Genomic DNA, 5,719 nt, shown 5'->3' on the forward strand with positions numbered 1-5,719 from the left:
AGATAGATAGATAAGTCTTTAAAAATGAAAAAGAAATAGGCGCTAAGAAATACCATCAGTCTTAGTCCCTTGAAGGAACTAAAAAGTGTCTGGCAAAAATAAGAACGCTAATATATTTGCACAGTAATTAGCTAATGTTTTAAAAATGGACTGAAGTCTTAGTTATAATAATATCACCACCCAAATACAACATATGCCCTGATTTCCACTATGCAAAACCACAGGCAGGTGTCAAGTGTTTGGAGGAAAAGAGTAGGAAGGAGAATGGCTGGAATAAAGGGGAAGAATTTCCTTTTGTCAGATCTTTATTTGTTGTTGCCCTCTTCTTATTTATCCTGAAGTTTTTTTATATTATATTCTTTAACAGGCAGAGCATCAATATTTGAAGGTATATTCTCCAGTCTTTTATTTTTCTAATTTGATTTCCTTTATTAACTGGATGAATAGTTTTACTTTGGCACTAAATGTAGCTCCTCATTTATGAGGCTTTTTTTACAAAAATAAAGAATTTCTCCCCTCAGGTGTAGCCACCGTAATTCTCCCACCACCAAATCACCCATAATCCTCCACCAATCTGTTGTGCTCAGCCCACCTTCTCTCCCCACCCCCAATTTTTCTGTGCATACTCATTCATACCCAATCATTGTCTTATAATCTTGCCTTCTTTTTCACTAAGATTTATTTCTTGAATTTTTTTTAATGAGAATTATTACAGGCTTGGGATGAGTTTGGGTTCTTTCTGAGAGAATCTGCACAGACCAAATCTGATGAATTGGGTCAGTAAACATCTGAAAGTAATTTAAATGTCTGCATCTGTAGTGTGAATCAGGATCGCAAGTCTCATGAGAGGTGACTTTCCTTCAATCACAGCAAGGGTGAGGAAAGCACTCACCTTCTCTCAGCTTTATTTAATGGTCACCCTCACACAAAATGTACATTCCTTGGAGTTTAATTATTGACTTATTTTCTTGCTGATCAACTTTATAGTTTTACCAATGTATGTGTCCTTGATCTTTATGTCTTGATCTCTGTATTCCATAATCCATGAAATCCAAAATTCATGTTAACCCATTAGCTAATGTCCTCAAGGCAAAGTTACCTTACTGTTCCATTTATGTCTGACTTTCCTTTGTGTCTTAGTTTTTGACCTTTAGAGATTTCTCTTTTGAACTCATCAATATATTCCAAAGATTAGTTTTATTTTAACCAGTAATTTCAGTCTTCTTTAGTTCTTTCAGTGGAAGAGTTAATGAAATATGTAGTATACCAAGCTCCTAGAACTAGAAGCATGATTTAAGTCTCTTAATCTCTATATATTTTATGTTTGGTTAACTCTTACAGAACTATATCATGTTATCACCTATTCTGTGCACATTTTGAAAGTTTAAAATCCAATATTCCATTATTTTAATACAAACTGCCTAACTGTTCATATCTCCTCTACTTTATTTTCATGGACACACCCTATCAATTTCGGTCCCCATGCACTTTATCAAACCTCCCATTTTAAACCTTCCCTCCTGAATCATGGACCTAGATGAAGTAACCTGTACATTCACTGGTCAATACTATCATCAAAGTAGGAATTCCTTTCTACCTTGCTTAATCCACAAATCTTGGGACCAGTCCTGCTCTCCATAGTCAGACTGATGAAAAAAAATGACTGGAGGGCACATTGAGATCATGCAAACGGAGCCTCCCCATTTCCAATCACATGCTCCCATTGAATTCCTTTCACCAATGACTATAATACCCACAGAACCTTACTCAAGTCATTCATTCTACACTATTCTCCTTTTCTTAGCACACAACTTTATCAGATATTTTACAAGGACATGACCGCAACTTCCAGTTCTTCTCATTGAACATAGGTAAAGGCACAACAATCATTCTCAGGAGGAGAGTCTTCTTTCTGTTGAAAATTAAACTAATCTGTGCTATTAATCACCTTACCTTCCATATCCTCAGAAGTATTCCCACTTTACTCTATTAATTACTAATTCACTCTCCACCCAATCTAACTCTACTTACATAGAGACTCTACCTCCTTAAAAATGCCTCTTGCCTCCCACATATATATATAAAACTATATTTTGTATTCCTCTCCTCCCACCCAAAAGCATAGCAATATCTTCTTCACATTTTCATTTTTTCACTCACTCCTCTCCCTAATTTAAGTTGGCTATCTTTACAGCCACATGCCAAAAGCTTTTCAGTAAAATCACAGGTGACTAATTTTCAAATCCAAAGGATTTGTTTTCAATCAACCTGCTTTATATTTTGAAGACCAACTTTTCTTTTCTCTAGGTTTCATAATACTTTTCTTTCTGCAAATTTTCTTTAGGTTCACTTATGAGCTTCTGTCTTTCACCCCTTAAATATTGTTCTTATTTAAGAGTTTCATGCTATACACATCTATTTTACATCTATATCCTCTTTCCGGTTAATATCACCAACACCATTATTGTATGAATTTATTAAACTAATGACCCCAGAATATAATTCCTTGATCTACACATCTTAATGATCATTTCCACTTGTATGTTCACTTCAAACCCACAGCATACCTTAACTAATTTTTATTAGGGGTCTGAGGCCAAGTTATACTCTGATGTTCTTGCTTTTTTAAGGTGGAATTATCCAATGTGACTCACAACTCATGTACCATGCAGATAAAATCTAGGGCTATCTACTTCTTATTGTCTGGACTCTTCAAAGTGCTTTTAAATGAGCTCAGATAAGAAACATTGCCACTAATCAGTAGAGTTGGCTGCTAGCCAGACATGGATACAAAACAGACATTTCAGCAAAGCGATGGATGATGATGAGCCTTTTCAAGACTTTGTCATCAGTAGTTCAGTCAAGTCTTGTCTAGATTCATTATGGCTCTCTGATACTACGTAAGTGCAAGGGTATATTACTTGCTTAGTAATATTTCATAAAAGTAAGTCCCATAGAATCCCATAAAAAGTCCTCAAAATTTAGCTTTTATATTAATTTCACTTTAGAAGCAAATATTCACATTTGACTGATTGTCAAGGAAAATTATACAATAATTTACACATGACTTCCCAAAGAAAATAAATGTATTCTCTTACACATTATAAAACTGATTTTTAAAACACTAATATTTTTGTAAAAGTTCTTACATATCCAAGATTTTTCAAGAGAATATGGAAATGGATCACAAAACAGCAGTTCTTAAAATGATGAAGTACCAGAATATTCTACCAGAATAGAAGATTTGATTGAATAGAGTTCTGAAAATACACATATATATGTTGAAAGTGGTATTTCTAATAACAAATGGAGCACTTAAAATATGTAGAAAAATTACTTTTGGACCCCTACCTCATACCATACAGGCAAATAATTGTCAGGTTTCAACCATTGATACAAAAATTTAAAAAAATGAAATCAATCCACATAAACTTTAATAACTATAAGACACTATAACCATTAAGACATTATTATTCTTGGGCCTCCCTGGTGGCGCAGCGGTTGAGCGCTGGGTTGCGAAGCTGCCCACAGCCTCTGCGGCGCCGGTTCGATCCCCGGCTGCTCCCCGGCCACCGGAGGAGGGTCCCACATGGCGCGTAGACCTCTCCTGCCGCCCGCTGCTCCCCTCAGCAGTGTACTTCGGTCCTTCTGCCTGCTCTGCTCCCCGCTCTGGCTCTGGTGAATTCTCTCACCCTCCCGCACTTCTGACTGTACCCAGTGCATGTATAAACAAACAAACAAACAAACAAATAAAACAAATAAATAATAAAAAAAAATGCCTCTATAAAAAAAAAAAGACATTATTATTCTTTTTACTGTTTTTATTTACTGCATGGGACTTAGTACTGAAAACTCCAAGTTTCAGAGTGTCCATAATGTTCACTATTCCCTTCTAAAAGATTTGCATTTCCATCTCTCATGTACATGAAATTCCATGTTGAGACAACCCTATCTGTCTCCTCAGCCAAATTTTCATGATAGATTATATAATTTAAGTTCCAACTGTAAGTGACACTAGTGACCTTTGAGGCAATGTAACAGAACTTTGCTCAACAAGAACGACAGTGATTAACTAAACCAATTAGATACTGGGAGGTTTTTTATGGTTGTTGAAGACATAGACAACCCAGACAACCCAGAGACTGTGGTGGTAGAAAACATGATTAAAATAACAAACAACACATTTAAGCAAAAATTATTGGTGAAAAGAAGTTTAAAGTTAGTGCAAAACAGAAAGATATATAGAGATAAGGTATTTTCAATGAATAAATTAATAGACAATACTATTAAGAATCCTACTCCTAAGACTCAAGAATAGGTCATGAGATCTTGCATGGGAAAATGGGTAAAGAAAATTTTAATCAGCAATAAGTTAATTATTTTACTCCTGTCAAATGACAGCAAAGACTTTGCAAATTGACAACATTTAGATATTTTCATGAAGAGTGAAGTAAAACAGCTCCTCTAGCTAACAATCTAAAAGCTTTAGTAAAATTAACTACTTGTAGACTTTACATGCCAGGTTCAGGAACAGATATAATAGGCAGGGGATTGTTAATGGATGCAATAATTGTGGCATGAAGGAATTATATGTAAGCTATAAGCCCAGGGGAACGAATAAGTAGATATGGCAGGTAAACACAATAAAAAGGATGCAATCTGGAGTAACAAACTTATCCAAAATGTACTATAGATACATGTTAGAATCACAACATTAGCTAAAAATGAAATTAGAAAGATAATTTACTTATAACTTTTGAGTGCCTTCTAAATGTCAGGCACTGTTTTTATACTAGGGACAAATCAGTGAACAAAATAATCAAGTTTCTAATGAAGATTAATTCTAAAGATAAAAATTATAATATCAATAAATGTATCCTACTTATCCTTATGACTCACATGAAACACTATATATTTCAGGGATAGACATAGTTTTAATGAAATAAAAACACAAGGAAATTGGCCATTATCTGACTTAGCAACTGGAAGGGAGGTCTTATATAGAAATGACACAGCCAAAGGATCTTACAACCCAGGTGTCTATCAGGAGTGAAGTCTGCCAGTAGACAAAATTCTAGTCCAGTACTTACCCAACAACATCTGGAAGAGACCAATATTTTCCCCTAATCCACCAAAGGCCATATTTCTGTGAAATTAATAATAATGATGTCAATTTTATTATAATAAATTTGCAAATTTTTACTTAATTTTTAAAACATGTAATTATTATTTACTACATAGTAGCTGTGGACAAGGTGCTTTTCTGAAGATGAAATTATTAAAAATGCAATCCTGTGGTTTTGGATTATTGAATTCAACAAATAAATTTATATGCTCAAATTCCTATGAAGTTTTTAAGAGTATTTTTATGTCATTTTGAGGGGAAGAAAGAGAAGGTGAAGAGGGCAGGTTATAGAAGAAGGAAAAGTAGATGAAGATATGCAGACTTCATTTCTGCCTTCTCTGTTGAAAAGAGGTAAGTAGATGAGATCTTCCCAGTACATACCCTTACTGAGTTTACCTCCCATATTAACACTAATATGAGAGGAAAGTTACAGAAACATGGACAAATATTCATAATACAGTATTAAGTGAAAAAGCAGTTGGCAAATTATATGTGCAATATATGTCCAGATAGACAGGCCAGTCCATGAATTTCAAAAATAATCGAAGTAGTCCTATCCTAATGTGAATTTATGGATGATTTCTTTACTTGTCT

Source organism: Talpa europaea (assembly GCF_964194135.1).
Source record: "Talpa europaea genome assembly, chromosome: 2".
Taxonomy (NCBI): Eukaryota; Metazoa; Chordata; class Mammalia; order Eulipotyphla; family Talpidae; genus Talpa; species Talpa europaea.